This window comes from Leucoraja erinacea, unplaced genomic scaffold (genome assembly GCF_028641065.1).
Source record: "Leucoraja erinacea ecotype New England unplaced genomic scaffold, Leri_hhj_1 Leri_127S, whole genome shotgun sequence".
NCBI lineage: Eukaryota > Metazoa > Chordata > Chondrichthyes > Rajiformes > Rajidae > Leucoraja > Leucoraja erinaceus.
The window spans coordinates 202,232-212,905 of NW_026575539.1; the positions used below are offsets into that span (position 1 = coordinate 202,232).

A 10,674-nucleotide genomic window follows, 5' to 3' on the forward strand; every position below is an offset into this window, starting at 1 on the left:
CTGGGAACATAAAGCTGCAGTATGGAAATAAGCCTTGTCAGTTTCATGAGCTCATCTATAACTAACCCTACCAGCTATCGGCCCTTAGTTTTTTTTAAATTATTTGTAAATTTACATGTTAGTCCAGGCATGTAAATGGTGTCTTTGCTTCCATTACTTTCCAGCTTCTCACCATTCTTCTTCACATATAGGGCTCTGGTGAGACCACATCTGGAGTATTGTGTACAGTTTTGGTCTCCTAATTTGAAGAAGGACATCCTTGTGATTGAGGCAGTGCAGCGTAGGTTCACGAGATTGATCCCTGGGATGGTGGGACTGTCAAATGAGGAAAGATTGAAAAGACTAGGCTTGTACTCACTGGAGTTTAGAAGGATGAGGGGAGATCTTATAAAAGCATATAAAATTATAAAAGGACCGGACAAGCTAGATGCAGGAAAAATGTTCCCAATGTTGGGTGAGTCCAGAACCTGGGGCCACACTTAGAATAAAGGGGAGGCCATTTAAGACTGAGGTGAGAAAATACTTTTACACCCGGAGAGTTGTGAATCTGTGGAATTCCCTGCCACAGAGGGCAGTGGAGGCCAAGTCACTGGATGGATTTAAGAGAGAGTTAGATAGAGCTCTAGGGGCTAGTGGGATCAAGGGATATGGGGAGAAGGCAGGCACTGGTTATTGATTGGGGAAGATCAGCCATGATCACCATGAATAGCGGTGCTGGCTCGAAAGGCCGAATGGCCTCCTCCTGCACCTATTTTCTATGTTTCTATGGGAATAAAAAGTCACCCTCTTATCCCTTACTGTAAATATTGTCCCCTAATTTCACCGACCTCTGACACGGGGAATAGATTCTTGCAGGCTTATACCCTCTCAAAGATTTTATGCGCTTCAATTGTAATCCCTCTTTAGCATTTAGGGATAATTTATTGCCCTTCGGCCCATTGAGTCCACACCAGCCAGCGACCACCCCGTCTACGGGTGTCAGAGGTTATAGGGCAAAGGCAGAAGAATGGGGTTAGGAGGAATTAGAAACATTACATTATTAAGGGATTTAGAAACATAACATAGAAACATAGAAACATAGAAAGTAGGTGCGAGAGCAGACCACCAGGTCCATCGAGCCCGCACCGCCATTCGCTCATGGCTGAACACTAAACAGACACACTTACCCACAAACAGTAGACACAAGACACAGAACACAAGACACTACCCTCCCCTTTATACCGCTATCACCCCTCTCCACCCCAAGAACCTCGTGATCTCCTGGGGGAGGCAAAAAACCGGATAAAAACCCAGGTCCAATTCGGGAAAAAAATCCGGGAAATTCCTCTCCGACCCCAATCTAGGCGATCGACACTTGTCCAGGAGATCACAAAATTATTAAGGGATAGAAACATAAAATTATTACAGGATTCAAAACATAAAAATATTAAGGGATTAGAAATATATAAAATTATTAAGGGATTATGAACATAAGATTATTAAGCGATTAGAAACATTAAGGGATTAGAAACATATAAGATTATTAAGGGTTTGGACACGCTAGATGCAGGAAACATGTTCCCGATGTTCGGGGAGTCCAGACCAGGAGTCACAGTTTAAGAATAAGGGGTAAGCCATTTAGAACTGAGATACTTTCAAGAGAGAGCTAAATAGGGCTTTTCAAGATAGCAGAGTCAGGGGATATGGGGAGAAGACAGGAACGGGGTACTGATTGGGAATGATCAGCCATGATCACATTGAATCACAGAGGGTAGTCGAGGCCAGTTCATTGGCTATATTTAAGAGGGAGTTAGATGTGGCCCTTGTGGCTAAGGGGATCAGAGGGTATGGAGAGAAGGCAGGTACGGGATACTGAGTTGGATGATCAGCCATGATCATATTGAATGGCGGTGCAGACTCGAAGGGCCGAATGGCCTACTCCTGCACCTACTTTCTATGTTTCTATGAATGGCGGTGCAGGCTCGAAGGGGGAGAAAGGCCACCTGCACCTATTGTCTATAGTGATATGGGGAAAAGGTAGTATTGTGGATGATCAGCCATGATCACATTGAATGGCGGTGCTGGTTCGAAGGGCTGAATGGCCTACTCCTGCACCTATTGTCTATGTATATATATATATATCTAAGAGAGATAGATCAACCATGATTGAATGGTGGCGTAGACGTGATGGGCCGAATGCTGTTATGACCTTCCTTCCCTATAGGGACTATTTATAATTTTACCGAAGCCAATCAACTTAAAAAACCTTCATGTCTTTGGAGTGGGTGGAAATCGGAGCATCAGGAAAAAATCATGGGAGGATATTGGCGGAGGAGTGGGGTTGTAACACTATAACAATCCACTTCCTAGGCAAATATATCCTTCCTTTAGGATAGGAAATGAAATGTAAAACAATGTTCAAAAGGGCGGCGCAGTGGTGGAGTTCCTGCCTTGCAGCGCCAGAGACCCGGTTCGATCCCGACTACGGCTGCTGACTGTCGGGAGTTTGCACGTTCTCCCCGTGACCGCGTGGGTTTTCTCCGAGATATTTGGTTTCCTCCCACACTCCGATAGACGTACAGGTCTGTAGGTTAGTTGGCCTGGTATAAATGTAAATTGTCCTGAGTGTGTGTAGGGTAGTGTTAATGTGCGGGGGATCGCTGGTCGGCATGACGGTGCGGACTCGGTGAGCCGAAGGGCCTGTTTCCGGGCTGTATCTCTCCGGGTAAGAGGTCACCCGAGCTCTGCCGAGGTGAAGCGCAATGTACAGTATTTCATTGCCTTTGATATGTTCTTGTACTTTTCACCTTTTAAAAATCCTCAAAATTCTGAAACAATTCCCAAAGTTTGAACTTTTCCCCAAAAAACCTCTTTCAGCTGTGTATTGGGAAAAAATTGTGTCCAATGCCCATTAATTTAAGAGCGAGTATCTTTCAGGTATGCTCCGATGTTAAACGAAACCCCCAATCCTTCAAAGTTAAAAATGAATTGCCTTTGGATGGTAGTCGTACTTGCAAGCATCATCAAATTAGGTAAGAGACAATACTGTAGCATGTAATAACACAATTAAATTTGAGTAATATCTTGCTTTATGGGAGTGTGCAGCCTGAAGCCAGTGGTGTATCTAGGCGTGAAAGAGGTGAAGATGTACCGGAGATACTCTATCCCAACAGATGGTTGCTCTAGATTTAAGGGCCTATCCTTGGCTGTCATTTGCGCGCCATTTATGCGACCTCCAAAAATGTGGACGTCGCGTTGTGATGCACGGGTAGCGCGGGACGGGGCATGGAGAGGCGTGGAGTTGCACAAAATTCTCCCGCACCACCTGCATGACGTATCGCGTACGCACGCTGGCGCATTGGCATCGCAGGCTGGCGTCCCGACGTCTCACGTGTATCGTGTGGTGACGCATGGTTACCCCACCGTGCGTAACCATGCATCGCCGTGCACCGCAGGGTATTCTAATGACGGCACGTCATCATGACGTCACGCGCACCAGACGGCGCGCACCAGACGGCATGATGACACGTGATTTGCGCGGGACGTCGCGCCGACCTATTTTACATATGACGCGTAAATGAGGCCCAAATGACGGCCAAGTGGGACAGGCCCTTAAGACTTTAGAGATGTAGCGTGGAAAAATGCCCTTCGGCCCACAAGAGTCCATGTCTAGGAGTACAAGAGTACCTAGGAGTGCAGGGACATAGTTCCTTGAAAATGGAGTCAAGGGTGGTCAAGAGGACTTTTGGCACATTGACCTTCATCAGTCACAGTATTGAGTATAGAAGATGACAGGTCATATAGACAATAGGTGCAAAGAATCTCACTGTGCCTAGTCACAAGTGATAATAACGTATTCCTATTCCTAAAAGGGGATTAGACAATAGACAATAGGTGCAGGAGTAGGTCATTCGGCCCTTCGAGCCAGCATCGCCATTCAATGTGATCATGTCTGATCATCCCTAATCAGTACCCCATTCCTGCCTTCTCCCCATATCCCCTGACTCGCTATCTTTAAGAGCGTTATCGAGCTCTCGATTGAAAGTATTCAGAGAACCGTCCTCCACCGCCCTCTGAGGCAGACAATTCCACAGACTCACCACTCTCCTCATCTCCGTTCCAAATGGCTTACCCCTTATTCTTAAACTGTAGCCACTGGTTCTGGACTCCCCCAACTATGGTTCATATGTTTATAAGAATGATCCCAGGAATGAGTGGGTTAGCATATGATGAGCGTTTGACAGCACTGGGCCTCTACCCGCTGGAGTTTAGAAGGTTGGGGAGGTCGGGGGGACCTCATTGAAACGTACAGAATAATGAAAGGTGTAGAGAGAGTGGATGTGGAAAGGGTGTTTCCACTGGTGGGAGAGTCTAGGACCAGAGGTCACAGCCTTAGAATTAAAGGGCGCTATTTTAGGAATGATGTGAGGAGGAACTTTCTTCGTCAAAGGGTGGTGAATCTGTGGAACTCATTGCCACAGAGGCCTGTGGAGGCCAAGTCATTGGATATTTTTAAGGCACAGATAGACAAATTCTTGATTAGAACGGGTGTCGAGGGTTATGGGTGGGAGGCAGGGAAATGGGATCAGCCATGATTGAATGGTGGAGTGGCCTTGATGGGTCGAATGGCATAATTCTACCCCTATAAGTAGTAGCTCTACTCAATAACCAAAAATCTGTAGCCTCCTTTTGCTCTGGTATTATACTTAATTCACATGTTTAATCGATAATGTTTTGCAGCTGAGGAAGCACAATCTGCCACAAGCTATGATGGTCCAATTCTACATGGCCATCGTAGAGTCTATTCTCACCTTCTCCATCATGGTCTGGTTTGGCTCAGCCACCAAGCACGACACCCGGAGGCTGCAGCTGAGATCAGGTTATTGGCTGCAACCATAATTGATGCACTGTACACTGCAATGGCCAGGAAGCGAGCGGGCAAGATCGTCTCTCACCCTGGCCACAAAGTCCCTGAATCACTTCCCCCTGGAAGGCGACTCCGGTCTGTCAAAGCTGCCACAGCCAGACATACAAACAGCTTTTATTCCCACGAGTAGTAACTCTACTCAACAGCCAAAAATCTGTAGCCTCCCTTTGATCTGGTATTTTGTTGGTTCACATGCTTGATCAATGGTGTTTTATCATTAATGTTTTATTATTATTAATGTTTAGTATTTTCTGAGTCATTCGTAACGTCACGTTGTTACCTGCGGGCGGAGCACCAAGGCAAATTCCTTGTATGTGAATACTTGTCTACAATGTGTTGTGTCCATTTTCTTTATTTTTTTAACCTTTTTCTCTGGTCTGTATGGAAATTTATTATCTATTTTATGTAAAGCACTTTGGTGTCAATACCAGTTGACTTAAAACGTGCTATATAAACAAAACTTACTTACTTACTTACTTGGCCAATAAACATATTCATTCATAAACGTATTAATCAATTAATTCATTCATTCATAACTTGTGAACTACAGCACATTCTCCTATGTTAACCTACAGGAGGTAGCCTGAAGTGCTATGAGAATAGCATCGCCCCTTTGCACTGCGAAATGAAGGAGGTGACCTGTGAGACTAGTGATCGATGCTTCAAGAGGGTGGGTAAATTAGGTAAGTAGCAACCTTTAAAATTCGAACATAAATTGATGGAGTACATGAAACTCTCGTTATTACGGACCGTAGTGGGGGAGAAATGATGTTAGCCACTGGCGGTGAAGTTCACAGAAATATAGAACATAGACAGGTGCAGGAGTAGGCCATTCAGCCCTTCGAGCCAGCACCGTCATTCTATATGATCATGGCAAATCATCTAAAATCAATAGACAATAGGTGCATGAGCAGGCCATTCGGCCCTTCGAGCCAGCACTGCCATTCAATGTGATCATGGCTGATCATCCCCAATCAGTGCCCCGTTCCTGCCTTCTCCCCATATCCCCTGATTCCACTATCTTTAAGAGCCTTATCTAGCTCTCTCTTGAAAGTAACCCAAGAACCGGCCACCACCACTGAGGCAGAGAATTTCACAGACTCAAGAATCAGTACCCTATTCTGGCTTTTTCCTCATATACCTTGATTCTGATAGCCCAAAGAGCTAGATCTAACTCTCTCTTGAAAACATCCAGTGAATTGGCCTTCACTGCCTTCTGTGGCATCATCTCAGTCCTAAATGGCCTACCCCTTATTCTTAAACTGTGTGACCCCCTGGTTCTGGATTCCCCCATCATCGGGAAAAAAATTCCCTGCATCTAGCCTGTCCAATCCCTTAAGAATTTTATATGTTTCTGTAAGATCCCCTCTCATCCTTCTAAATTCCAGTGAATACAAGCCCAGTCGATCCATCCTTTCATCATATGGCAGTCCTGCCATCCCGGGAATAAACCTGATGAATTTAGTCAGCACTCCCTCAATTGCACGAATGTCCTTCCTCAAATTAGGAGCCCAAAACCGTCCCTTCTACAATTAAAAAAACGAATGACCTAAAAGAAATAGCAACTTAAAGGTTATCACACTGCTCTTAAGTGTCTCGACCCGAAACGTCACCCATTCCTTCTCTCCAGAGATGCTGCCTGTCCCGCTGAGTAACTCCAGCTCAGGGATGGGGAACGTTTTCATGTTGGAAGGCCGCATTAAGTTAGCTGTAATCTAATAAGGCCGCATCCAAGAAACTTCAATTAGATATACTTCAAAACGTACATTATTTTGTTAAAATAGCCCTCATGACTTACTAATGTTTTAATTGTGGCCGTCAGTCGGGGAGGATTATTTTGTTGAATCTTCTTTTACTCTTTGGTATTTTAAATACGTTCATTTTAAGATTAAAATAAAAATAATAAAAGACAAACAAAAACATATTAATAAAAATAAAAGGATTTGTTCTACAAAATTTGGATTCATTCAAAATGCCGCACTTAATGGCCTAGAAGGCCGCAGGTTCCCCACCCCAGCTCCAGCTTTTCGTGTCTAACTTTGGTTTAAGCCAGCATCTGCAGTTCCTTCCGACACGTATGGTATGGTGCAAATGGGTGGAGGGGAAATATCTGGTGAGTGCCTTCAGCCACTTTTGTGCCTCAGAGTGTCTGATCACTCACAGGGGTTTATAGACAATAGGTGCAGCAGTAGGGCCTTTGAGCCAGTACCGCTGGTTTAAACCGAAGGTAAGATGCAAAATGCTGGAGTAACTCAGCAGGGACAGGCAGCATCTCTGGAGAGAAGGAAAGGGGTGACGTTTCGGGTCGAGGCCCTTCTTCATCCCTTCGAGCCAGCACCGCCATTCAATGTGACCATGGCTGATCATCCCCAATCAGTACCCCGTTCCTGCCCTCTCCCCATATCCCCGGACTTTGCTATCTTTAAAAGCCCTATCTAGCTCTCTCTTGAAAGTATCCAGAAAACCGGCCTCCACCACCCTCTGAGGCAGAGAATTCCACACTTACAGCTCTCTGTGTGAAAAAGTGTTTCCTCGTCTCCATTCTAAATGGCTGACCCCTTATTCTTAAACTGTGTGGCCCCTGGTTCTGGACTCCCCCAACATCAGCAACATATTTCCTGCCTCTAGCGTGTCCAAAATCTTAATAATCTTATATGTTACAATAAGATATCCTCTCATCCTTCTAAACTCCAGAGTGTACAAGCCCAGCTGCTCCATTCTCTCAGCATATGATAGTCCCGCCAACCTGGGAATTAACCTTGTGAACCTACGCTGCACTCCGTCAATAGCAAGAATGTCCTTCCTCAAATTAGGCTAGGCAACCTTGTTCTGCATGGGGGCCGGGACGCATGTCTGTTAGCGGATGGCGGGTCACGTCTATCACATGTACACATGGATGCCGCCCCGGGTGTCCTCCATCAAATCCACGTGTTCGCAGAAGGTAGACAAAAATGCTGGAGATACTCAGCGGGTGAGACCGCCTCGTGCAATCCTTGCATGTCTCACCCGCTGAGTTTCTCCAGCATTTTTTGTCCACCTTCGATTTTTCCAGCATCCACAGTTCTTTCTTAAATGTGTTCACAGAATGTGCGGGGCCGTGTCGGCGGCTTTGCGCAGGCTGCGGTGCAGCCAGTGCTCGGCCGCGCTCAGCAGGCCTTGATGATCACGGGGGAAAAAATCCGCCTGCGGGCCGGATGATTTTGGGTCGCGGTCCGCATTCGGCCCCGGGGCTTTAGGTTGCCGATCCCTGTATTAGAGTAATGTAGCACGGAAACAGGCCCTTTGGCCCAACTCAACCATGCCGACTAGCCCCACCTGCCCGGGTTTGGCCCACATCTCTCCATGTTTCTCCACAATTCAGGCTTTTGCATGTCAGGTATATAAAAGTAGATGACTCTTTTAAGTGCAGCCACCCCTCGTTTAGTTTACAGATACAACGCGGAAAAATAGCCCTTCGGCTCAGCGGGTCCGCGCCGACCAGCGATCCCCGCACACTAACACTATCCGACACACACTGGGTACAATTTGTACATTTATACCAAGCCAATTTTACTTTTGATACCTGTACGTCTTTGGAGCGGGCGAGGAAACTCGGAAATCTCAGAGATAACCCACGCAGGTCACGGGGAGAACGAGCAAACTCCGTACAGACAGCACCCCTAGTCGGGATCGAACCCAGGACTGCAAGCGCTGTAAGGCAGCAACTCTACCGCTGCGCCACCGTGCCGCCTTGGGGAAAAAAAGAGATTTTAAGATGTCTTTACTTTTGTTTTTCCTTTAACTACTAGTTTTTCTTTATTAAAGAGTAAGTTGAAAGAATAATGGCTTTGATAAATGGTGCAGCTCAGTGGCGCAATGGTAGAGTTGCTGCCTCACAGCACCAGAGACCCGGGTTTGAACCTGACTATGGGTGCTGTCCATACAGGGTTTGTACGTTCTCCCCGAGACCTCTTTCTCCGGGTGCTTCAATTTCCTCACACGTTCCAAAGACATGTGGGTTGTGGATCAATTGGCTATTGTAAATTGTCGCTAGTGTAAAGGATAGAACAGGTCATCAATGGTCAGCATGGACTCAATAGACAATAGGTGCAGGAGTAGGCCATTCGGCCCTTTGAGCCATTCAATGTGATCATGGCTGATCACAATCAGTACCCCGTTCCTGTCTCCTCCCCATATCCCCTGACTCTGCTATCTTTAAGAGCCCCATCTAGCCGACCAGCTGTGACCAGCGCCAGATACTGGCAGAACGACATCTGAGATTGCAACGGACTCGAAGAAGAAGCTCTCTCTTGAAAGTATCCAGAGAACCGGCCTCCACCTCCCTCTGAGGCAGAGAATTCCACAGACTCACAACTCTCTGTGAGAAAAAGTGTTTCCTCATCTCCGTTCTAAATGGCTTACCCCTGATTCTTAAACTGTGTGTGGCCCCTGGTTCTGGACTCCCCCAACATTGGGAACATGTTTCCTGCCTCTAGTGTGTCTAAACCCTGAATAATCTTATATGTTTCAATAAGAATCCCCCTCTCAGCATTACAAGCTGACAGCTGCACTCCCTCGATATCACGAATGTCCTTCCTCAAATTAGGGGTCCAAAACTGCACACAATGCTCCAGGTGTGGTCTCACTAGAATGGGCCGAAGGCCCTGCTTCCGTGCTGCATGTCTAAACTCTAAACGTTCAAGATTCAAGAGAATTTATTGTTACGTGTCCCAGATAGGACAATGAAGTTCTTGCTTTGCTTGCAAAGCAAAACGTTGCAGGTTTCATGGAGTTATTCCCACTCGGATCCCATTCCCAGACACAAAAAAGCTGGGGAAACTCAGCGGGACGGGCAGCATCTCTGGAGAGAAGGAACGGGCGACCTTGGGGTTTGGGTCCACTTCCTGATTTGTAGAGCTTCAACGTGACAGAGCATGTTTTTGCCGTCATGGTGATTTGGAATAGGTCATTTTGCATGTAAACTGTATTTTTTTATTGGCACAGAGAAGTTGATGATTGCGGCCCGTGGATGCATTCCACAATCAAATTGCGGGAGAACTGTTTCGAACACGTTTGCTGGAATGGCAATTAATCTGAAAACAACATGTTGTGTAAAAGAACTGTGTAATGGAGGCAAGGATATGACGGCACCTCTTGCACTGGGCTCTGTGCTGCTGCTTGGCTGCTTCTTGTATGTTAACATGTAATCATGACTACTGTAAACCCTTGTTATATTGGACCAGAGAGGAGGAGGGGGAATGGTATCCGTTATTGCCAAATGTTTGCTACAACCGAGTAAGTAAAGTATTATTAAATGTAGTTGAATCAAGTAACTGCAGATGATGGTCATAGAAACATAGAAAATAGTTGCAGGAGAGGCCATTCAGCCCTTTGAGCCAGCATCACCATTCATTGTGATCATGGCTGATCGTCCCCAATCAATAACCCGTGCTTGCCTTCTCCCTATATCCCTTCATTCCACTAGCCCCTAGAGCTCTATCTAACTCTCTCTTAAATCCATCCAGAGACTTGGCCTCCACTGCCCTCTGTGGCAGGGAATTCCACAAATTCGCAACTCTCTGGGTGAAAACGGTTTTTCTCACCTCAGTCTTAAATGGCCTCCCCTTTATTCTAAGACTGTGTGGCCCCTGGTTCTGGACTCGCCCAACAGTGGGAACATTTTTCCTGCATCTAGCTTGTCCAGTCCTTTTATAATTGTATATGTTTCTGTAAGACCCCCCCCCCCCCCTCATTCTTCTAAACTCCAGTGAATACAAGCCCAGTCTTTT

General features: G+C 46.2%; 1 long non-coding RNA gene across 1 annotated transcript; it reads left to right on the forward strand.

The window, feature by feature from the left end:
• The first annotated feature begins 1,512 nt into the window (after positions 1-1,512).
• Positions 1,513-10,209, forward strand: LOC129715617 (uncharacterized). The gene is made up of 3 exons (XR_008726533.1): positions 1,513-3,011; positions 5,482-5,589; positions 9,890-10,209. It is a non-coding gene; the product is annotated as an uncharacterized LOC129715617 (long non-coding RNA).
• Positions 10,210-10,674: the final 465 nt, after the last annotated feature.